This window comes from Arvicola amphibius, chromosome 18 (assembly GCF_903992535.2).
Source record: "Arvicola amphibius chromosome 18, mArvAmp1.2, whole genome shotgun sequence".
NCBI lineage: Eukaryota > Metazoa > Chordata > Mammalia > Rodentia > Cricetidae > Arvicola > Arvicola amphibius.
The window spans coordinates 32,513,622-32,538,142 of record NC_052064.1 but is presented as its reverse complement, the minus strand read 5'-3'; the positions used below and the strand labels follow the sequence as shown (position 1 = coordinate 32,538,142).

The following is a 24,521-nucleotide window of genomic DNA, read 5'->3' as shown; positions in this document are numbered from 1 at the left end:
TTGTGTTCTAGGGACCAGGGGGATTTATGGACATTCTGTGTGTCTCTGTGGACACAGAACCGTAGTCCCAACTGAACGGAGCTGGAGGAAACACAGTGGGCCTTGTTAAATGGGAAGAATGAGTTTAATGTATACAGGGTGACACTAAAGTCAGAGGAAAAGGGGTTCACCCTGCTAAATATTTACAATTTGAGTCCTGTATTTCCAAAGGGGGTGGCAGGAGGGTAATTTCTATAATATATTCCTCTCTAAACCTTCCTTGCATGAAAACTGCATCGGACACAAAACTATGCTCGTGAATATTCATCAGCAATTTCTCCCTGCCATTTGGAACTCGGGTCTGGTGCTAAAACTTTCCCTTCCCAACCCCCAAAGGCAGCCAGCCCTCTCCGGGAAACCCTGAAGCTGACTGAACAGTCTGCTCCACAGTGGGGTCAGAGGGCACGGTGAGGGGCGGGGTCAGCTTTGTCTCTGCTCCGCTGGTGAAAGCTGAAACTTGATGGAACTCTTCTAGCTGCATTTTTGGGCTATTTAGCTTCAAAAACAAAAGATTTATTTTCCTCCTCTCCTCCCTTCGGGTTTTGTTCTCTGATAGCATTTACATGTGGGTCTGGAAACTGGGGAGGCCAAACCAATCTCTCCTCCATCCCGAGGCAGAAAAAAAAAAAAAAAAGAACTTACCCCTGCAAGCATGAATTCAGCAAGACTATTCCCAGCACATGCCGTTGCTTTTCCTCCTCTTTTTAACGGAGAAAAAAAAAAAACCAGAGTGGTGTGAGGTAGAGGGATGCGGGGCCAGCCTTCCTGCCTGCTGTAGAGCCCCAGGTCACGCTTACTTCATCCTGTCAGATGGGGCCTGCGGTTCCCTTCCGCAGCGAAGGAAATGGAGGTCTAAGGCTCTGTCTCTAGTCACAGGACCCTCTCAATCGATCAACAAAATGATGGGATTTTAATTTCTGGTTGTCTCATTCTCCAGAGGAAGAAGGATGACCTCCATGCTCCTCCGTTCAGACCTTCACACCGTCCTCATGTTGGCCCTTCAGAAGAAACCGTCCTCAAATGGCACAGACCGTGACGGTCGGACCTATGGGAAGAAATCAAATCGTGTCTCCCAGGTCACAGGATGGAGACGATGACTGGCTTTGTTTCCACGCAGCTCTCACATAGCTAGCGTGAGGGTGGTACGGTGGGTCAGTCTGGAAGGGCTCCTTGGAGCACTGTGGAGGGGGAGCTGCCACTAGCAGTGCAGGGTATATGTGGTGATTTTGTTCCAAGCTATGATCCTGTTTCTGTCCCTGGAATTGTTAGCAGCCGTGTGAAGTTCACTGTTGGGCCTCTGCATGCTGCTTCTGCTTCGTCATGGCAAGCATTTTGGACAAGAAATTGTACTTAGGTCGTTTATAGGGACTAGTGACTTTAAGCATAATAACTAGCCCCTTCCTCCCTCCTTCTCTCCCTCCTTCCCTCCCTCCCTCCCTCCCTCCCTCCCTCTCTCTCTCTCTCTCTCTCTCTCTCTCTCTCTCTCTCTCTCTCTCCCTCTCTCTCGCTCTCCCTCTCTCTCTCTCTTCTGAGATAAGGTTTCTTTTTGCAGGGTTGGCTGTCCTGGAATAGTTCTTTAGACCAGACTGGCCTTGAACTCAGAGATCCACCCACCTTTGCCTCCCAAGCGCTGGGATTAAAGGTGTGCACCACCACAGCTGGCTAGTAACACCTACTTTCAACTCAAGTTTTAGTCCTTAGATAGAAAGTTGCATCTCAATTCATGCGACCCAGATGAAAGTGTCCTGGTGTTGTTTTATTCTGGACAGTTTGGATGCTGCAAAGGAACTGGCCTATAGCCAGGGGTGAGGTCCCACGGCCCAAGTCTGAAAGTACAGAAACTCTGGCTAGAGTGTCTAGGTGAGCGCTTTGGAATGAGGTAATGCCCTGGTGCTCTCTTAGACCTGTGGCTTGTATGCAGAAGAGACCGGAGGGTGTATGGGAACCAAGCTCACCATTCCCAGGTTCTGGTCCGTTGGCAGTGTGACATCATCAGAGAGGCTGCCAGAGGTGAGCACTGTGGGAAAGCTTCTTCTTCTCCTGTCATCCGTTCCCTCTTTCCAACACAACAGTATAGAGGCAGTTAGTGTCAGAGGTGTGGTGGTCATTAAACCAGCAGGTTGGGTTCTCGGCCAGGACTGCCCGGGTTTGGACCTTTCTGTGTTAGTCCCTTTTCTCTTCTCTGTGACCAGAGCACCTAACAATTTGAAAGGAAGGATGATTAGTTTTTGTCTTGCTCATGTTTCCATGGCTACTTGACGCTGTTCCCTTAGACGGGGTGTCATGAGGACGGGAATGTGTGACAGAGGACCTTCGGGGCAGACAAGAAACAGAAGGAGCTGCTGGCCCTTGGCTGGGTTTCTTCTATTATTCTGCTCTTCAGCCCAGCCCATAGGGTCTATCACTCACGTACAGGGTGGGTCTTCTGCACTCCAGTCTCCTAGGTGGTTCTAAATCCACCTAGGAAGTTAAACAGTGAAGATTGCTCATTGCTGCCCCTAGCTCTCTCGAACTGGTATCGTGGCCAATTGATTTCTTCAGTGTGCCTATTTGTTTATCATAAAGTGGGGGGCTGGAGAGATAGCTCAGAGGTTAAGAACATGGGCTCTCCTTCCAGGGATCCTGAGTTCAATTCCCAGAAACTACATGGTGGCTCACCACCATCTGTAATGAGATCTGGTGCCCTCTTCTGACCTTCAGGCATACATACAGACAGAACACTGTATACATAATAAATAAATCTTTTTTAAAAAATTAAAATTATTAAAAGAGCCGGGCGGTGGTGGCGCACGCCTTTAATCCCAGCACTCGGGAGGCAGAGGCAGGCGGATCTCTGAGTTCGAGGCCAGCCTGGTCTACAAGAGCTAGTTCCAGGACAGGCTCTAGAAACTACAGGGAAACCCTGTCTCGAAAGACCAAAAAAAAAAAAAAATAAATAAAATAAAATTATTAAAAGAAAAAAGAAAGTGGGTACAGCAGCGCTCCATTCCTACACAAGAAAAACGGTGGTCAGGCTGTTGGCATTCCCAGCTCACGGCAGCTCTTCTTGCCGGCCACCCTCTGTGGCTGCAGCGTGGAGGAAGACACCCTTCCTCTCTAAAGTTCGGGTCAAGGCCACATACTGTCTCACGGTAGAATGTTGAGGAGTTGGCCTTGTTTTGTTTTCTGGGCTTTGTTTCTTCGTTTTTCTTCAGAAATGTGGGCGTCTAGCCAACCTAAAAAAGAATTATGCAGAGGAAGACAAACCCCTGTAACTCCTGTGGCCTGAGCCTTGGTGGGTTCACCGCCAGAGCACGGAGCTCCAACAAAGCCTTGGGCCGTAGGGAAGCTTTTAACAAGCTGACTTTGCACAGGCCACCAGGTGGAAGAACTCTCCAAACTCCAATCACCTCTGCAGGGTACAGCCTGGAAGGAGGCAGGCTCCCATGTGCCTAAACTGCCTGGAAGCGATCTAAGAACCATACCACTCTCAAGCCGGAGCTATGTGTGAGCACCAGTAAACTCGTCCCAAGGTCCTGGGACCCCCTAGTGGGAAAGAGTCACGTTCAGAGAAGAAGATGATCCAAGACAGTGTAGACCAGGACGAAACAGGATGAGTGTCCCAAATGGAGTGATTGTGCCAGGATTCCACCCAGGACTCTGTCAGGAGTTATGGCTGTGTGAGAACACACATCTGAACACAAGTGACTTGACCACACTGCATTCTGGCCCTGAGGACAAAGACCCAAGGAGTCTTCCATGCAGATAAGTGATCTGGGCTGGCAAAACGACTCTAATTAATACGCTTGCTAATGGAAGTGCCTCGGAGGTGGTGGCAGATACATTGCACTGCAGATGCTCAGAGGTTTAACGAGAGGACACAGGGTACTGTACTTACTGACTTTCTTCTGGGTCATGGAGTCCCCATCCCGCACCCCCCCCCACCCTATCGCTGCCTTCTGTGGTCTCAGCATTAGTAGGAACCTTGAGCAGTGATGAATCAGCTGTCCAAGGACAGTGACTGTAGTGACTGCACCCCAGGCACGGCCCTGACTGCTTTCTCCTCACTCTCTGGTCCCAGCAGTGGGCCTGCATTGCCGTGAGGAGCTCAACTTTTGCCAAATCCACACCTGGGACATGGTGAGCCTAGACTCTCACAGCCCTCCCAACTGTGTATGCCGACTGTCCTGACACCTTGTTTAGCTTGTGGCAGACTGGAGAGAATTCTACCAGTCTGCTCTAGAGAGAAAGGACATAGAAGTCAGGGCAGCTTGGCCCTGTGTGTGTGTGTGTGTGTGTGTGTGTGTGTGTGTGTGTGTGTGTGTGCGCGCGCACATGTGCATGTCTGTGTCTGTGTATCTGTGTGTGTCGGTGTGTGTGTGTCCGTGTGTTTCTGTGTCTGTGTGTGTGTATGTGTGTGCTTGTGTGTGTGTGTCTGTGTGTGTCTGTGTGTTTCTGTATCTGTGTGTCTGTGTGTGCATCTGTGTGTGTGTCTCTGTGTGTGTTTGTGTGTGTGGTGTTATGTTGACTCTGTGTTGAGGTGCTGTGCACTGCTATGCAGTGTTGTGAATGCATTTTATTTTATTTTATTTTGGGTAGTAAAGATTTAACCTGGGACCTTGCCCATACCAGCAATCATCATCATCTTACCACCCAGCTTTCTTTTTTTTTTTTTTTTTTTTTTTTTTTTTTTCGAGACAGGGTTTCCCTGTAGTTTCTAGAGCCTGTCCTGGAGCTAGCTCTTGTAGACCAGGCTGACCTCGAACTCAGAGATCCGCCTGCCTCTGCCTCCCGAGTGCTGGGATTAAAGGCGTGCGCCACCACTGCCCGGCCCCAGCTTTCTTTTAATTTTTATTTTGAGATGAGGTTGCCCAGGCTGGCCTTGAATTCATTCTGTAGCCCAGGCAGGCCTTGAACTTGCTGTGGTCATGTCTCAGTCTATTGAGTAGCTGATTTTCAGGCCTGTACCACCAGGCCTGGCTTGGGGGGGGGGGGGAGAGTTATCAGTGACAGAAGGAAAGCCGGACTCTCTCATGCTTGGCCAGTTATTCTTTGCCTAGGGACTTTACTCCTCCTGCCAAAGTCCCAGCCATTGGTGTTCCCTGCCTGCCACAGCCTTCCTAACAGAAAGAGATAGAGAGTTGGCCCCCATTGCTCTCCTCTCTGACCTTTTTACGATCTCAAAGGCTCTTGATGCCAGGCTGGGCCCAGCTGTCAGGCTCAGTACTAGGAAGCAAGATGAGGAGCTCACAGTGAGAGCTTTGGGTACAAGCACCCTGGTGTAACCTGATGAAGATGATGGTGAATTGATGAAGGCCCTGCCACTGGGCAACCCCTGTGCACATAAAATATGCAAAAAAATGAAAGAGCTGATCAAACTTTGCTAAATTAATATCAGATGCTATGACTGTGATAATAACATAGAATAGCTCACAATTGTGTAGACCGAGTATATATACCAGACACTGCTTTGGTTGCTTTATGTGAATTATTTAATTTAATAATACTTAGAACCCCCTCAAGAAGCTCTTTTATCCCGTTTCTTTCCTTTCTTTCCAACCGAGAGCCTTGTTGCACGCTAGGCAAGCACTCTGTCACTGAGCTATATCCTATTCCTATCTTATAGGTAAAAAGATTGTAGCATAGAGAAGTGACTTACCTACTTGGTAAGAACTGCAGCTGCAGTGCCTTGGAAGCCCCGCCCCCGCAGCAGTAGCGCTGCCTCCACGCCTGTTGCAGGTTGGAGGGGTGGGGGGGGGGCGGTTCCTCTGAGTCCTATCCCCAGGTAACTCAGCGGAACCTACCTTCACTCTGGTCCTGAGGTTGTTGAGGTTGTTGGAGAGGCTTTGTGGCTAAGCCCGTAAAGTCCTCAGCTGGGTTATATTTAGACCACAGTTTCCGTGGCTGTTCTGAATAACTAAAGGCTCGCTGGCTGGCAGGTGTTTGTAGCAAGAATTTTTTTTTTTAAGTGTTACTATGGTTATTGACTGTAGGGCCCTGAACAGCTAGAAAGCCAGCCTCTACCATTGAGCTGTTTCCCCAGCTATTTCTTACTGGGATTAAGAGAAGACCGACGGCCCAAGGGAGCTCAGGATAGAAGGTCAAAGGTGCAGTCTCGTCCTGCTGCCCTGGACTCTTGTTTCTTTCTGGGAACCTGTAGCAAGGCTTCTTGTCCGACTATCATTGGATCACCAGGCCCCAAATAATGACATGGAGACTTATTATTAATTCTGAAAGCTTGGCCTTTATCTTAGGCTGATCTCCTACTTGCTCCTATAACTTAAATTAACATGCTTTTAGTAATCTATGTTCTGCCACAAGGCTTTTTAATCTCTCTTCCATTTTGTATGTCCAACTTGTTCTGCATCTCCCTGGAGTCTCTCCACCTGTCTTCTTCCCAGAGTTCTCACTCCTGCCTTCTCTCTCTCTCTCTCTCTCTCTCTCTCTCTCTCTCTCTCTCTCTCTCTCTCTCTCCCTCCCTCCCTCCCTCCCTCCCTCCCTCCCTCCCTCCCCCAGAAGTCCCCTCTATTCTCTTCTGCTTAGCTATCAGCCTTCCAGCTCTTTATTAACCCAACCACAGAGACACATCGTCACACAGTGTAAACAAATAAACAGTCTACAACACTTCTGTGGGCAGAAACTCACAGTGATACATTGTTTCCATCACTGCGGTCTGCTCCAGACGGTGTCGAAGCCGCAACAATGAAGCAATGGCGAGTGCTTCAGGGCAGCTGAGTGCAGGAGAGGTAGGCAGGAGACTCCAAAACCAGGCTCTTATACTTCATCTAGACAACCATAGGCTCTGCTTGGAAGTCAGCAAAGCAGCCAGCCACAAAACGCCGCAGTTGAGGAGTGATCTTTGCTAACCCCCCAAGGAGCTAGATTCCAGCTAGTGACCCAGAACAGCTGCCAACAGCTGACCTCTGTTGGATCGACAGAGGCTGATGTGGCCCACTTAGTGACTGTGAAATCTCTGCAGGTACATTAAATTTAGGGGAATTTTCATTGTTATATAAATGTATGAATTAGAGTCAGCAGTATTCTTTCATGATTGTTCTGCCAACACATAAAACAGAACAAAACTGACTCACCCCCCACCCCAAGAAATGGTCACAAATAAAGAAAATCTCAATGCAAAAAAAAAAAAAACCAAAAAAATTGTTTTAAGAAATGAGTGTTCCACTAAAAACCCGTCATGCATACATAGGGAAGTCCGAATTCCTTTACAGGGCACACGAAACTCCATCAAGATTCATCCTTTGGGTACCTCCGGGTCATCCCGCAGCCTAAAAATCCTGAAGCCCAGGCCTACCTCCTCCAATATCCTTCTTCCAATCAGGGGGCAGGAGACCAGTGCCTATGAGGCCAATCTGATTTGGAGCTGAAAGTGACTTTGAGCACGTTTAAATTGTGAAAAAAAAAAAAAGATCATATTTTATGACAACTGAAGATGATAAGAATTTAAATTTCAGCCGGGTAGTGGCAGCACACGCCTTTAATCCCAGCACCTGGGGAGGTAGAGGTGGGGGGGGATCTCTGTGAGTTCAAGGCCAGCCTGGTCTACAAGAGCTAGTTCCAGGACAGGCTCCAAAGCTACAGAGAAACCCTGTCTCCCAGTCTCAAAAAAAAAAACAAAACAAAACAAAACAAAACAAAAAAAAACCAAACAAACAAAAAAAAGAATTTAGATTTCAAAATCCATGGATCAGATTTTATTGGAACACTGCCATGACCGTCTGTGCTACAAAAGGCAGAACTGAGTAGTTATGACTCACACCGTGGAGCCTGAAGTGTAGCAAGTTAGCTCTATGCTGGAACTTGCTGTGTAGACCAAGCAGACCTCACAGAGATCCGCCTGCCTCTGCCTTCCAAGGGCTGGGATTAAAGATGTGCGCCACCACTGCCAGATTGTGTGTGTGGTTTTTTTTTTTTGGGGGGGGGGCTGTCTGTGTTGGAGTTTTCAGTCCCTGGTTGTCAGGTGGCCTGTGATTTTGGGGGCTGCAGCGAGGCAGTACATCTGGTTGTCGGGTGGCCTGTGATTTTGGGGGGCTGCAGCGAGGCAGTACATCACAGTGGAGGTGAGTGGAAAGGAAACCCTTACCTTATGTTACCCCAGACGCAAAGAGAAGAGAAAGGAGGGAGATGCTTGCGTCCTGTGAGCTTCTTTGAGGAACACTCCTCTTCAACCTCACCTCTCACAGGGCCACACCTCAATAGTGTCAGCCTGAGGACCAAGCCTTTACTATGTAGGCATTTGGAAAGACACTCAGTATTGCATTTGTTACACAGATGGTTTTCCATACTGTCTGGGGAGGATCTTTTCAGAAAACAATTTTTTTTTTGATTCCCCAACGTAGTGAGGAGCTGTTGGGCCACTTCCCGCCGCCCAGCTCCTGGCCGCCAGGCTCCTGCACGGTTAACTTAAAACCCGAAATAACAACACACAAATTGTATTCTTTTAAATACTGCCTGGCCCATTATTTTCAGCCTCTTACTCACATCTTGACTAACCCATATCTAATAATCTGTGTAGCACCACGATCGGTGTCTTACCGGGAAAGATTCAGCACATCTGACCTGGTGGCTGGCTTCATCGCATCTCTTCCTGAGGAGAGGCAGGGCGGTCTGTCTAACTTAGGAGAGGAGTGGCATCTGACTGAGCCATCTACCTCACTTCCTTCTTCCTGTTCTGTCTACTCCACCCACCTATGTTCTAACCTATTAGGCCAAGCAGTTTTCTTTATTAATTAACCAATGAAATCAACAGACTGATAGAAGACCCGCCTCCATCACCCCAATGTGATAATTTTCTAAGTACCCCTCGGGTTCCTAGCTGAACTGGAAGGCCGTGGTTGATATGAGTGTGGGGTGGAAGGTCCTCTTGGATGTGCCTCAGATTTTCTGTATACCCGTCTGTCTCTGGGAGGGCAGGATAACCCCACCTTCTCTTTCTTTGATGGTCCATGCATGATGGTGAACAGTAACATTGGTGCATAGATGAAGAGTGTTTTATGCCCCCTCTTCCTAGTTGAAAAGATAAAGATGGGAGAGCAATTTAGCTTGGTGGTAGAGTACTGGCGTGTGCCAGGCCCTGGATTTGATGCAATTCCCTTCCAACACCGCAAGAGGTAAGAATGCTCGCATATGTAGCCTGGAGAAAGGGCTCAAGTGGGGAGCTTGAAGCGTTGTTGAGAAAAACCTGGTGAAGATCAGAGTTGCTCCTGTCTATCACCACAGGGGCGGGGACTGGCAGGGACCTGTGGGGTTTGTGTAGGGGATTTAGAAGTCTACAGGGGTGAGGTTCAGAGTGCATAATAAACAAGGTATAATAATGACTTCCAGGAGACGGTACTCACAACCGTTCAGTGGACAGCAGTTGGAGGCTTCACCGATAGCTTGTTTATGCATTCTTTACAGCAGCGATTCTCAACCTGTGGCTTGTGATCTCCTTAGGGGGTCGAACAACCCTTTCACAGGGGTTGCCTGAGATCATATGAAAACACAGATAAGGGGGCTGGAGAGATGGACCAGTGGTTAAGAGCACTGACTGCTCTTCCAGAGGACCCGGGTTCAATTCCCAGCATCCACACGGCAGCTCACAACTGTTGTAGCCCCCAAGATCTCACACCCTCACACATACACACAAGCAGCTGTATTAGAGGGTTGAAGTCTTCGGCAGGTTGAGAACCACTACTTTACACTGTGCTCAACAGAAAGCAACACCCCTGCAGAAATGGTTGAAAAGATGACTGTGTCAGTACCCAGCTTCTAAACACCTCCTGGTTTAGAGCAGGGTTCTCTCTTGCCTTCGGGTAACTTGAAAGGATAGACGATTTCATTGGGCCTTGCCAGTCCACCCTTTAAAGACGGCCATCTATGTTCTAGCAACTGTGTGCCTCGTGGCTACAGCAAAATACTGGAGGAAAACAAAACCAGCTGAAGGAAGGAAGAGCTGGTTACAGCCTACAGCACAGCTTTTGTCCGTCCTGAGGGGAAGGTGTGGCTGTGGGGAACTTGAGGTGCTGTAGTCTGCAAACAGAAAGCCAGGGATTCTAGTGCTCAGCTTGGCTTTCTTCTTTTTATTCAGCCTATGAAACAATGTTGCCTACAGCCAAGGTGGGTCTTCTCACCTGTGTACCTAATCTAGACAACCCCTCAGAGCCTTGTGTCCTAGGTCAGCTTAGAGCCTGCCAAGGGGTCACTATTAAGCAACATAAGTTTATATGAATCAAATAGACCTTTCTGTATAATATATCAACCTTAGCACCTATAGAGGGTTTAACTATGACAAATGAGCTTTGTTTAAAAAAAAAGTTTGCTGGCAAAGGCCCTTAATCCTAGCACTCCAGAGGCAGAGGCAAGCAGACCTGTATGAGTTGGAGGCCAACAAATTGAGGTCCAGGACAGGCAGGGCTACCAAGAGAAACACTGTCTCCAAAAAATTCAAAAATCAAAATACAAACAAACAAACAAACCCAAAATAAACCGGGTGGTGGTGGCGCATGCCTTCAGTCCCAGCACTTGGGAGGCAGAGGCAGACAAGTCTCTGTAAATTCGTGGCCAGCCTGGTCTACAGAGTGAGTTCCAGGACAGTCTCCAAAGCTACACAGAGAACCCTGTCTTGAAACCCCCCCAAAAAAGCAAAAAACCCCAAGACCCCAAAACCAAACAAACAAAAAACAAAAAACAGTCCAATCTAATCTAGTCAATATTTGCAAGCATTGATTTGAAGGTATTGGCTTGGCAGTTTAGGAACTGGTGCCAAAGAGCCAAGAGTCACTGTGTAGGCAGAAAATCTATTATTTGGGTCCAAATAACAGCATTTTGAAGAAGGAACTTAGGACACAGTGTCTCTCTAATGTCAGGGAATGCCCAGACACACAACACAGAGGACCGTGCTTCTGGCTAGGGGTGGACGACTTGCTCAACCCTGGCCTGAAAGCTTGGCTTGGGTCTACAGACTGTGCCTGATGTTCCTGGAAGGTGACTAGGCTGGTAAAGGTTTAACAGCTGGCTGTGAGGTAAGGGTGGGAGAGCAGGGGTGGAGGAAAGGTCGTGGTTGAGAAAAGTGGCAGCATTTGCCCGTTTGCATGGCAGAGGCCCGCCAGAGCTTGCTTTAAACTTCCAATGTAATTGCCACTAAGCAGTTTACAGAATTTCTGAATACATAGCCGCCAGCTCCAGCTACACACTGTGAGTGAGGGTCAGGACCTGGGACCCCAAAATCGGTGTATACTGAGAGCCCCCTCACCTCACCTTCATCGCAATGGCTTAATTTCCTGTCAAACCTCCCAGAGATTCGAGAAGTCAGTGAGCAGCCAGGCCTGACAATCTCCCGCTCTGGCCGGAGTCTTCCAGTCCCCTTCGGACTGCAGAAATTCTAGAGGCCTCACGCTCCAGTGCTCTGGTGGGGGCGGAGGGTGCACGGAGGTCCCTTCCCAGGTCTGGTGGGAATCACAGCTCGGCCTGCTTTGTGGCTGCTTTTTAGCTGTGTGCATGAGAAAGGACCAGTGGCAGGTGGCCTCGGGGCGGCAATCAATAGTGGCAATTGTCCCCGTGTCAAAAGGATGCGCCAGAAAACGCAACTAGCAAGGGAGGAAGCGTGGGGGTGGGGTGCTGCTCTCAGTGAATTAGGCCTTTTCTATAGATTCCATAAGGGCTACATAATGAGCAGCTTTTACTCAGCTACCTCTGACCTCTGGGGGCCGAGGAGGGGCCAACCCCTCCCCTGCTAAACCTCGCTCTGCCTTCCTCTACCTGGTATTGCTCCGGGTACCCGCTGGGGTGCAGGCTCTTCCAGGGAGGGTGGGGACGGCCACACTTTTCCGTGCTCGCTTTCCCTATCTGCAGAACAGAGACCTAAAGACTCAAGTGCTCAGTGTGGTGGTGTGTGTGTGTGGTGGGGGGGGGGGGGCGCTGTAGTACTTTTCCGTTTTCTACCCAGGTCCCCAGCTAGACTGCATCTAACCCTGTAACTAAAGTGTGAGCCGGGCAGCTCCTTCCTCCCCCCCCCCCCCCCCCCCCCGTTTGCTTTCCTTCCTCTTCCTTCTCTTCCATCTATGAACGGGTGGGTCCTCCCTGCCTCCCAGGGGTGGGAGGATTAATGAGATAATGTAGAATTCGGCTGCTCTGGGGGAGAAAGGTGTTATGTACATGGAAGGTGTAATTATTATCATGTAACTACACGAATGTTTAGATTGTTCCTAGCCTGGCAGTTTCAAGGTGTTTTGACAAGCAAGTTATCTAAAGCTGGAAATCCATCCGAGGGGTGGGGGCAGCTGAGAGCCCCTCTGGGCAGCCTGGTGTCTCCAGATGAGCCCATGTCTTTGCTCTAGACAGTAGCATTCTGGGGTGTGAGGGGAGCTGGTGCCACTGACGGCTTCTCTTCACCCAGGATCTGGGGAAGGCCCCAGCGTGACTTCACAGACAGCTCAGTTAGGATGCAAAGGCAGGCAGGAACATAGCAATTCTGTGGCTGGCAAGGATTTTGGTATAGGGTTTAGTAAACTACAGTCTTAGTGTGTTCTGCCTGTCCCTAATATTTAGTCTCTCACTGCCCTGACTGTTGTCAATACCAACACCATCTTTACCATCCCTTAGGGAGTGCCCAAGAGGGCACCCCCAATACAAGCGCGCGCACACACACACACACACACACACACACACCCCTCCTCTTCTTTCTAGATGTCTCTCTCCAGGAATATAGTGTGCCAATGGAGGGGGAGGTTGTAAAGAAACAGATGTTACCTTCTTTGAAACCTCAGAGACGTGGTGTGGGAAAACGGGATCTGGTATCATGTGCCCCCGGTCAGAAACTGGACTCAGACTCCAGACAGCATCCCAGGCCAAGAAGTCAGTGGCTTGTCCTATTTCATACCTTTGTCTTCTTGCCTTTTTGACAGGTTGATGGGAAAACCACATGAAATACTCTGTTGCCAGCACTGGGGATGCCAGATAACGAAGATGACCGTAGTTAGCTCTGTCAGAGAGAGCCCTGTGGGTGCTCTGTGAAGAATCAGAATTCCCAAAGACTCAGCCTTCCTTTCCCAGAGCCGGGCTCCTGTGCATACCTCCAGGACCCTCAGAATACTAGGTCTCCCTTAACTTTAAGATTCTGCCCCCTCCCTGTCTTAGACAGTTGGGGAAACTATACCAAAGACCATCAGACTGTGCAATACATGGACAACAGCAGCGTACATCTCGCTGGAGGCTGAGAAATCCAAGATGGAGGAATCAAAAGGTTCCTTATTCAGTGAAGGCCTTTGGTTTCCTAACTTGCACCTTGGGTCTGCATCCTCATGGTTGAAAGGCAAACATGCTTCATCTGGTCTCTTTTTTAAGGGCACCAATCTCACTCAGGAGGACTCTACTCTCCTGAACTTCCAAATGCCTGCCTTCTACTGCTAACACATTCAACTTAGCATATGAACTGGGTGTGTGTGTGTTTGTGGAACACACACATTCAGAACAGTATACTAATGTGAGAGTCCCCTCTGTGAGCTGTGATTACCATTAATGAATAAAGAAACTGCCTTGGCCTGTTGATAGGGCAGAACTTAGGTAGGTGGGGAGGGAGGAACTGAACACTGGGAGAAGGAAGGCAGAGAGAGAGAGAGAGAGAGAGAGAGAGAAAGAGAGAGAGAGGCCATGGAGCCTCCAGAGTCAGACTTGCCGAATTTTGCCAGTAAGCCACTGCCATGTGGCGATATACAGATTAATAGAAATTGGTTAAATTAATATAAGAGTTAGCCAAAAAGAAGTTAGAGCTAGTGAGTCAAACAGTGCTTTAATTAATATATCTTCTGTGTGGTTATTTTGGTTCTAGGCAGCCAGGACAAACAAGCAGCTCCTTCCTCCAACAGTACTTCCTCCCCCAACAGCCAGGAGGGATTTATAGAGACTCTACATAGAGGAGAATGGCCATCTCCTAGAGAAGACTCCGAGAAGAGGGATCTATCCGTGGGCCACGGAATCCAGTTTCTCAAATGCTGGAAATGGGGACAATGATCATGGTAGCTCTTCACACAAGCGTTCACGTTTTAAACTTTTTGGTTATCTCATTTGGTCAATGATGGGTCTTCAAGGTCTCTTCAAACCTCCCACTTTCCCGTAGTTCTGTCTTAAAGTACGTACGAGCTTTCACACAGGGGCAGAGTGGATGTCCTTGCCACCGTGTTACTCTGTCCACCCCACTGGCAGTGGTCTAGAGGTTCCTTTACAGATGTCTAATGCTTTGTTATGGAGGTGAAGAAGATGATGTGGTCCTCGGGTGGTTATCATGAGAGGGCTTTCCCACAAGACGGGAAAGAAGAAAGTTTAATAATTGGGTCATCTTGGAGCTGTGAACATGGAGCAGACTAGTATATACAGTATTTAATTAAAAACACTCTGTGGGAAAACCTCAAACCATTTAAGAATATTCAGACTCTGGGAACTTTTTTTTTTTTTTTTTTTGGTTTTTCGAGACAGGGTTTCTCTGTGGCTTTGGAGCCTGTCCTGGAACTAGCTCTTGTAGACCAGGCTGGTCTCGAACTCACAGAGATCCGCCTGCCTCTGCTTCCCGAGTGCTGGGATTAAAGGCGTGCGCCACCACTGCCCGGCTTAGACTCTGGGAACTTGTAAGTCGTTCAGCTTCCATGATTTGGTGCATACATTCCCCTCCAGACAACCCAGATCTTGTCTATGGTTCTGTGCTCACAGTGTGATGGTCTGTCCTGTCCTTTTAAGAGATAAGCTCCGCCTACTCCCCCATCTGCTGAGGCAGGTAGATCTGCCTTCTACTTCTAGCCTGAGTACCTTGTTTCCCCCCCCCCCCCTCCTTCCTCCTTCTCTCTTTCCACAAGAGCTGTTGTACTATTTAGTTTTTGTCCACTCCATACAAGCTAACGTTACCTGGGAGGACAGAACCTCAGGAAAGAGATTTCTTCTGTTAGACTGGCCTATGAGCATGTCTGTGGGGGCATTTTCTTTATTGATACAGGAGGCAATGCCACCTCTGGGCAGCAGAACTTATCAGTTACATCTTGGCTCCTTCACATCTTACCCGTTCCTCCCTCTTAGGCCGGTTACTTAGCTTCGCTGAGCCTCTGTTTCTTCCTGTATCCAGTGAGATTAATCCTCCAGTAATTTTTTATGAGAATTAAATGAGACAAGGATGTCATTGCCTGGTGTGGGGTCTGGCACGAAGTAAGTTCTAGATATGTGAACTTGACGGTTCTTCCTGAGCAGTCAGAGAGTGTCCTTGGATAGGCACGAGCACTTAAACACAACGTACAGAGGAAGCAGCCGTTTATGATGAGTGCAGACTCACACCCCCCAACTCAGTGGCTGGTGACCAGGAATCTTGGAATCCGTCACAACGAAGAGGCATCGCTTTGTCCTGACGGACAGTGTCACATCATCAGTTAGGAGGATGTGAGCAAGCTCATTTCACCGACGTAGGAAACTGTTTTCAGGAGGCACTGAGTCCTCCGTTAAGTGGAGTGTAAGACATCGGTCAGGACAGCCTCTGCTTCTGCAAGTCCATGTGCAGTAAATATCTCACACTCAGTCACCCTGCTTCTGCTTGAGTGGAGAGGCTGAAGTCAGAAGTAAGCTGTGGCCTCACGGGCAGCAGTAGGGGGGCCTCAGGCAGAGAGCTGAGGAGAACTTGGTGTTGGGAGGAGGACTCCGAGATCCAGAACCTGTAGCTTGGGGCAGAAAAGAACAGGGAGACTGGACAGTGGGTGATGATTCTTTGGTCTCTTGTTCAGTCCCTTTCACAGACTGGAGTTCATTAAGATCGGAGCTGGCTTGGAAGGCCCCCACCTGGTGACTCTCTCCGGCCCCGGACGTGTGGAAGCCGAGACCTGGCAGTTGTCTTTGTTTATGGAAATCAGAGGTGAGGTGGGCCGGTAGTTAGAGGGAGTGTCAGGCCCTGGGGGCAATCCTAAAGGTAGCCAGGGGCCTGCTCAACACACGGGAGAGACAATCCTGACAGAGCCAGCTGCTTTTAAATTATTGCCCAGGGACCTGGAGTTGCGGCTGAGGCTGGGCCCTGGTGGCTTCCTGTGAGTGTTGCCTGGGGCTGTTTTAGCCACTGTCACTTAGAGTCCTGTTAAAAGCAGATAACCGTGATTAGGAGAGAGAAGTGGAGAGAATCCTGAGTGCCCAGAGGAAGCAAGAGAGAAACAGAAGGAGATTGGATGCTCGGGCCAACATCAGTGGCCGTTGTTATGCCCGACTGGTTTGGCCAGTAAGCCAGAGGCTCCAGGAAAGGAAGGGTCTTTTCTCAAACCAGTTTAGGCAACAGCCTTGAGAGTTCTGGGTTCTCAGTCTCCTTGGGCACCCATATCGGACAAGGGGGCGACCCAAGAGCTGTCAATCGTCCCCAGGGGTTGGGGAAGAGGGTGGGGTGATGTTTTCTTTAGCAGAGCACCTAGCAAATTGTCTCCACCTTCCTCTCTCAGTGAGGATGCTGCAGCCAGCCTACCTCGTTCCCTCTGTCTTCCTCAGGCCTCCATTGTGGCCCTCACCCCTGCCAGCACAGCAGAGGTACCAAGCCCACGGAGGTCCCTCTTGCCAGAGGTGCTTGTGACCAAAGAGACCACAGCCAAGCGTGGCTTTTCATACAGCAGAAGACAGTTCAGCAGTGGGAACATCTGGACAACTCTTCCATTCAGAAGTGAGTTGAGAGGCACAGGGCAAAAAACCAGAGGGAAAGAGACCAAAGCGTGACGGTGTTTATATAGCCACTTAGAGCAGCCTGACTAATTCACAAAGGCCTAAGTCTAAGAGTAATTACTTGCTTGATATTGACTTGGAAAGGGTGTGAGGGACTTCCTGGGCTGCCCTTAATGCTTTATGGCTCGGTTGGGGCGGTAGATGCTGCTGTAAAAATTTATCATGACATCAATCCAAGTGTTGTGTACTTTAATGTCTGCATCTCGATGGCAAGTAGAGCTTATAAAACAAACAGGCCACCTAGACAAGGCGGTGTCCCCAGGGACAGTGTGTCACCCTACTCCAACTAAATCTCTTGTGATGGATTTCAAGACTGCTCTGGGGTTTAGGATACATTCGTGCAGTAATAAGGAATGTGTTATTCCACAAGGGATACAATTCAGGTCCCTCCGGGATGAACGCAACTGCAGGCCTTCCCTGACCTTGTATGTGCGTCTAATTTTGTCCATATGTCCTGCAGCATGGCCTCAGAGTTCATCTGTTCTTGGGGTTTTACGCCCTAGTGCCTCGTTTACACTAATACTCCTGCACTTTGGGATCGTCGTTAAGTAAAATAAGGGTTCCTTGAAACTAAGCTCTGTGTTCCTGGGATAATCAGTCTGTAACTGAGATGGTTCTGGGGTGACTAATGGGTAGGTAGCAAATGTAAGGTCGATACACTGACCTAAGGGTTGATTTAGTGATCCAGGAGAGTAGCATTGCTACTTGGAACAGTGTGCGCTTTCTCCTCTGGACTACATATTATTTCAAGGCTACGGTTGACTATAATGACCAAAACCATGGGAAATCAACCTGCCGATGGAGATACTACTGTGTATCAAGTGTTGTATTTATTAGTAATCTGTTTAATTTCACTTTTCTGAAGAGTTTTGACCCTAAGCATTCTGGGTAGTATGTGGCTTCATACCCTTCACAGAAGTCCCTTTGAGCTTTTGAGGTGAACCTCTAAGAGCGAATCCCCCCGATTTGCCCTCCTTTCTTTAGTCTGGTCATGAAGTTGTACCGAGATATCTCGTTCTACCCCTTGAGTCTCTTGGAAGGGAAGACATGCTGGTCTTTTGGTTATGGGAAGCACCTGATGTGAGAGTCCCCGCAGTGTGCTGTGATTACCGTTAATGAATAAAGAAACTGCCTGTTGATAGGGCAGCACTCAGGTAGGTGGGGAAGATGGAACCAAATGCTGGGAGAAGGAAGGCAGAGTGAGAGAGACCACATGGGGCCGTCGGAACTTTAGCCGGCAAGCCACAGCCATGTGGCCATACACAGATTAATAGAAATGGGTTAAATTAAGACGTAAGAGTTAGCCAATAAGAAGCTAGAGCTAATGGGCCCAGCAGTGATGTAAATAATATAGTTTCTGTGTGGTTATTTTGGGGCTGAGCAGCTGGGCCAAGCGGCCTTCATCCAACCAGCTCCTTGTTGGGAAGGTCCTTGGGTCTCCCCTCTACTGGGGATTCACAGAGTATTTCTCCTGGAGGCTGAGCAGGTGTAAGCTGCATTAAGTCTACACCCTACGTTCTCCTCCCTGCGCCGCTGCTGGTGGGAACAGGCATGAAATGGACGGGAAGCTATAGGTGGGGATGGCTTCAGAGAAGCCACAAAAGGAATCCAGCAATTTGTTTCTGGTGCTTCCTTTCTAGAGCATTGCCTGCAGCCCGTACTTAGCAGGAACAAGGTGAACTCTCTGATTAGCCTCCAGTAATGGGCCTCTCGGGTCTTCCCAGGGACTTGATGAAGGCATCTGGGGTGCAGGTGAATCCCTGCCAACTGTTCCCTTGGCTGAGTCTTCGGGACAGAAGACAGCCACAACTTTTCTTTCAAAATCAGAGCTGAGCTAACTGTGCCTCCGAAAAATGCTGACACACGGCCCAAAAGCGATCAGACACATCTCTCCCATTTTTTTTTTTTTTTTCTGCTGCTCTCCGTGAAAGCTACTGGTGTTTGATGAGCAGAAACAAGCCGCCCTGCTGAGATTTTTCTGCTGGAGCCAAGTGTTTCTGCCAAGAGTGCTGAGCGGCCGCCATGTTGAAGGGACAGCTCTGTGCAGTCAGCTCCAAAAGAGGACTCCCCCTGCATCTGTGAGACCTGCAGGATTTCCCATCATTCCTTCTGTGCACAGTGGCCACATTTAAGGGTGTGCAAGTGTGTATATGCACACACACATACACACAAACACACACACACACACACACACACAAACACATACACACATCATGAAACCCAAGGTTAATATGGAAGACAAAGAGTTTGATCTATTCTACGTTGCCCTGAATTTTGCTTGGAAATACTCGCTCGTAACACACCTTTAAGGAAAGTAGTTCCATTTTGAATGGCGTCTTTCTCCTACTTCCTGGGTTTATTTCGTTTACTTCTGGTACAAGGAGATCCAGCGTGTCCAAATCTTATGCCACTCCTTTAGTGGTCTGCCTTCCACCTGTCATTCTGTGCCAGTCTCTGAGGGTTGGGTGGGGGCAAGAGATGCGGTTATTTTGTTGTTTTGGGGGCTCACTAAGGGGCCTTCTGTGCTGTCAGCAAATCAGACCCTGAAGCCTGGGAGCTGAGGGGAGTCGGCCACGTCCTTCCTTTCCACCTTTAGCGGCACAGTAATAACCCGTCTAATTGCTCCCACAATGATCCCAGCATGTCCCGAGCAAAGCCCAAGAGAAAACACACACCTAAGATGATGTCCAAGGGTCCTTTCTGGGGCTTCCAGGGAACTTTTCTGTTTGTTTTGAGACTGGGTTTCTCTGTGTAACAGCTCTGGTTGTCCTGGAACTCACTTCATAGACCAGGCTGGCCTCCACTCAGAGATACACCTGCCCCTGCCTCCTGAGTGCTGGGATTAAAAGCATGTGTCACCACACCTAGCCCGGGGTACCATTTTGGTTGTTGTTTTGTGTTGAGAGCCTCTGCCCCTACCAGATACGGTCTGCCTGGGGTCTAACTGCTCTGGCCTCGCTGGCTCTTCCCTTTCTTCCTCAGATCTATTTTTCAATGGGACAGAGACACCCTGGATTACCTTTGTTCTCCCATGCAATATAATTTTGCCATGCCCAGAGGAGCAGAGATGTACAGGGGGGAATTACAGAGACTTTTTGCCTGTTTCCTGGTGGAACTTAGGTTTTTCTTACCTTAGCCTCTAAATGAAGACAAGAGGATAAAGCCCAGGCCACACGGCCACAGTACCACTGCCAAGCCTCCCAGAAGTTACCATGGCTAAAAACTGGAATCCCTGGGCTTCTCCCTTTAAAACACAACGTTTTACTAAATGGGGTTGGTTGCCGCTGTTAAGACAATGGGCCTGTCCAAGCATCTTGTTCAGGAATCAAGGGAAGAAAGACACTGTGGGGCCCAAGAACAGACGAGTTGCTCCCAAGAATGGAAAACAAACGAGCCGAGGAATAAATGGATGGAAAAACAAAGGGAAGAGATTCCTCGAACAATGCGGACTATTGAAGGGGGGGCCGCACGGACAGAGGCCCAGGTCGTGGGACCAGTTGGGGAGTTGTGGGACAGGGGAGTTGAGCTGTCAGCATGCAACTCGGGCGGAGGAGAATCCCCCATGCCCTGTGCTCCCGTTTCCTTGCTGCCGTCCCCTGTCCCCTGACCTGCTGCCTTTCGTGGCTGAAAAAAGGAGCAGGGAGGTGAGACGAGCGCAGGCGCGCACGCGCGCACGCGCGCACGCACGAAGGGTTCCCGAACCACCTGTCCCCTCTCCCACCCTGGCTTGGGTCCGCTGTGCACAATCTACAGTGCCCTTTCTTCTCTGCCTGAGAACATCTTGCAGGGAGGCCCACGGGTAATTTCAGTGAAACCTACAGACTCCTGAGTAACTGGATCTCATTGTCCCCGTAGATAATGGAGCCTCAGGGAGCTGAGGACCATAATGGACCTGGGGGATCTCCCTGACCCCAAAGTGGAATTGAGGTATCTTTTTCTTTCTAGAACACATGATCACCTCACCCCCTAACATCGTGTTAGGATCATGAGGAATTCGGGCACACGGGGAAGATTTTTGTCCAGCGGGAGTCCCCATGATTATTTTTTGCGGAGCACAGATTCTTTTCGACTTACAATGGAGTTCTGCCTTGTAAATCCTGTCGTGGTCCGGGTTCATCGTAAGTTGAACATATTTTAAGTTGAAAATAGACTGAGCGTTTCCAACCTGTGGAACATCATAGGTCACAGAAGTCTGGGGAGTTGAAGGGAGAGGCCAGAGAAAGGCCAGCAAAGGGTCACAGTTCCCAAGGTCAAGTGACCCTTGTGGCTGTGCACTTAGAGAAAACGCTTGGCTGGGGAGTCGATGCCATAATGCCGCGTGGTGATGGCTGCAGAGGGACGGTCTCAGCAATGTGTCACAAGCCAGGACATCTAAGAGAATCCCACTGAAGGCAAGAACACCTGCCTCTCACTGCATAGGCCTGGCTGACTGGTACTTGCTATGCAGTCCAGGCTGGCCTTGAATTTGCAGCAATCCTCCAGCCTCAGCCTCTCCAGTACTAGGATTACAGACATGTGCCGTCAACCCTGGATAAAATTTTCACTTAACTTTTAAAATATATATATATATATATATATGAGATAAAAGAAATATATTATACATCTTTATGAGATAAATAAATATAAATAATCAAATAAAAATATTCGCACACAATGTGTAGTGAGCAAATCAGGGCAAAATAAGGATTTCTGTCTTCTCAAATATTTCTATTTGCCAAGAGATTTTGCTTCTTACTTTTATTTCACCTTTTTAGAGGTATTTATTTTTACCTACATGGTATGGGCGTTTTGCCTACATGCATGTCTGTGCAACATGTGTCTCGTGGGAACCAGGACTGGACTAGAGGGTTGTGTGATATTTTGTTTGTGTTCTGACAAATAAAATCTGCTTGGAGATCAGTGGGTGGAGCTAGCCACTAGTTAACCATAGAAACTGGGCAGTGGCGGTATGCGCCTTTAATCCCAACACCAGACGAAGCGTTAATCTAATTAATCTTAATCAATAAAGATCCGGAAGTCAGATATGGGGTAAAAACTTGGAAGAACTTGGAAGTCAGAGAATTGGGAGCAGCGGCTAGTTTCTACCTGTCTCATTCCATATCCTAAAGGGTTGAGGTCCTGTCTCCGTCCCTCTTTACCACTTCCTGCCTCCACCCCTGGAGTGCTGGGATTAAAGACATTTTCATACAACCTGTGAGCACCTGCCCAGGGCTGGTCCCACCCACCTTGAGCTGGTCTTCCTCATGTCCATCATTAGTCAAGACAGTTCTCCAGATATGCCTGCAGGCCAGTCCTATCGAGGCATTTTTCTCAGTTAAGAGTCCCTCTTCCCAGATGTATCGAGGTTTGTGTCAAGCTGACAGGCGCCAACCTGTATTCCACAGTAGCCGTCCCACCACCCACGTATAAGTGTTTGTCTCTCTGTGCTCTTACCAACATTTGTTACTTAGTCCTTGAATAATGGCTGTTCTGACTAGGTTGAGGCAACGGCTCATAGTGCCTTTGTTTGCAACTTTGCTTAGCGATATTGAGCCTTTTAATCTAACGCAGGGTCATTTATGTCTTCTGAGAAGGTCCATTCAGGTCATTTGCCCACTATTTTTTTCTTTCTTCCCGAGATGGTTTGTGTGTGTGTGTGTGTGTGTGTGTGTATCTTTTGTTCTCCTGGAATTAGCTCTTGTAGATCAGGCTGGCCTCGAACTCACAGCGATCTGCCTGCGTCTGCCTCTTGAGTGTTGGGATCACAGGAGTAAGCCACCACCTCCAGGCATTTGCCTACTTTTGATTGGATGGCTTTCACTGTGACATTGTTTCAGTTCCTTAGGATATCTGATACATGGCCTTTGCGGGTGGGCAGTCTGTGTATCTCCTCACATGGTCATCCCCGCACCCTGTTAACTGTTTCCTTTGCTGTGTAGAAGGGTCTTAGTTGGATATAATCCGTCATGTGTGCTTTTACTTTCGTCTGTGTTTTCGAAGTCTTGTCCACAAATATCCACTCCTATCCCATGTCTTAGAGCATTTCCCCTGTTTCCTTCCAGTAAGTTCAGAGTTTTGGGGCTTTGTTTAAGACCTTGATCCTTTTGAGTTGATTGTTGTGTATCATGAGAGGTAGGGATTTAGTTTCATGCTGCATGACTGACTCTTGCCAAAAATGTTGTGGCGGCCACATTCCCCGGCAATGGGTGGGAAAGCCGGTCTCCCCACATCCTCTCCTGTTTTTCATTGTCCTCTGCTGCAGTTCTTCTGGGAAGCGTTTGTTGATTGCCAAGCAGCTGAGGGACTCAGTGATTTGTATCAGTTAATTACCTTCAGACGTGTGACACCCATAAGACATCTGTTCTTAAGTGACAAGGGAGACTGTTGAGTTTTGCCAAAACTTCAGCCACCAGAAGCTCTGGAGTATGATCTCTGCCTCATGATCTACCGCTCCAAGGGCTCCTTCCCTTCATTTCAATGATGCACTCACAGTGACGATCCTATCCCAAATGCGCTGACCCGTGTAATTTCTTACATCGTTCCCCACATTTCTCAATCTTGTCTCTAGAAGATCCTGGAAGCTTTTCTTCCTTCCTTCTTTTTTTTCCTCCCTCTGTCTCTTCACTGAGAGTAAAGCCTGGTAGGTTCTGGGTTTGAATCCGGTCGTTAACTATGTGACCTTGGGCAAATAAATGACTTTCTCTTTCTGTTCATTGGGTTTCTTCATATGCCAAAATGGGATTAATAATCATATCTGTCTCCTGGTTCTTGTGAGGCTTAGGGAAGGTGAAACAGACAAAGGGACCTTTGTGGGAACAAAAGATTCAGGTTCTCACACCCTTGATCCATAAAACCTGCTAACCACCAGCAATCTCTCCTTCCTTGTCAATAGTGATTGAAATGTGGCCCTTCCTCCTCCCCTTATCCATTATCTTATCAAGAGACAGAGAGGGAGAAACAACACCCTCTCTCGAGATCCTGGAGAAAGCCAAGATGTCTCCAAGGATGAGCTAGCCACTGATCTGTATCATATACGAGAAAAATTCCCTTAAACTTTGAGGAAGAGATTTCTTTAAAAATGCCATCTTCATGACTAGCAAAGATCACCCAGCTCAGACTACTCCTGACATCCGGATAAGACACTTGCCTGTTCTCTGTCAGTGGCAGCCCGAGGCTCCCGAGGTCTGTGCGGTCCCCTGCCTCAATCCATTTTTTTCCCTTCAATTAAAACTTTTGCCTGAGAGTTACTGATTTAGATTTGGTTTTTATTTCCATAATAACTGGGACATTATGTCTGGTATCAGAGGCAGCTCATACCAAGTATTGAGAAGTATGGAGCCTCCGGTAAGTAAATAAATAATAGATACAGTTATCATCTTAGGAGAGGAGGTCATTTTCAAATATTTCCTTCCTTCAGCTCAGTAGTTGGTAATTGTTGGGGAGGAATAAGACCCAGAAGAAAGATATGCTCGTGTGTGTGTGTGTGTGTGTGTGTGTGTGTGTGTGAAACACACTGGCCGGGTGCGGTGGCTCATTCCTGTAATACCATTTGAGAAACTGAGGCAGGAGAATAGCTGTGAGTTCTAGTTCAGTCCCAGCTATAGAGTGAGATATTTTTGAAAAAAACTCCCAATAAATTACCCAATCAAATAAATATAGGCCAAAGATGGATATTTGTGCATTAAAAAGCGTCAGAAAAAATGAGAGAAGCCAAGGAGACCAAGGACTGGCTGAGGAGGGAGGCATGAGGGATGTGGCAGGTTAGGAGGTCGAGGCTGCAGAGTCCACCCTGGCTCCAGGTC

The 24,521-nt window shown here is 48.4% G+C and overlaps 2 long non-coding RNA genes across 3 annotated transcripts; one reads left to right on the top strand and one right to left on the bottom strand.

Annotated features, from left to right (window-relative positions):
- Positions 1 to 780: 780 nt before the first annotated feature.
- On the bottom strand, positions 781 to 11,534 carry LOC119803940. The gene is made up of 3 exons (XR_005283764.1): positions 11,275 to 11,534; positions 1,995 to 2,236; positions 781 to 1,084 (listed from the first exon to the last, which is right to left on the bottom strand). It is a non-coding gene; the product is annotated as an uncharacterized LOC119803940 (long non-coding RNA).
- On the top strand, positions 10,610 to 21,394 carry LOC119803939. 2 transcript variants are annotated; one of them, XR_005283763.2, is made up of 4 exons: positions 10,610 to 11,039; positions 15,771 to 15,898; positions 16,467 to 16,681; positions 18,381 to 21,394. It is a non-coding gene; the product is annotated as an uncharacterized LOC119803939 (long non-coding RNA). The 2 variants fall into 2 exon arrangements; XR_005283762.2 differs by having other exon boundaries at positions 10,612 to 11,039; positions 16,513 to 16,681.
- The last annotated feature ends 3,127 nt before the right edge of the window (positions 21,395 to 24,521 follow it).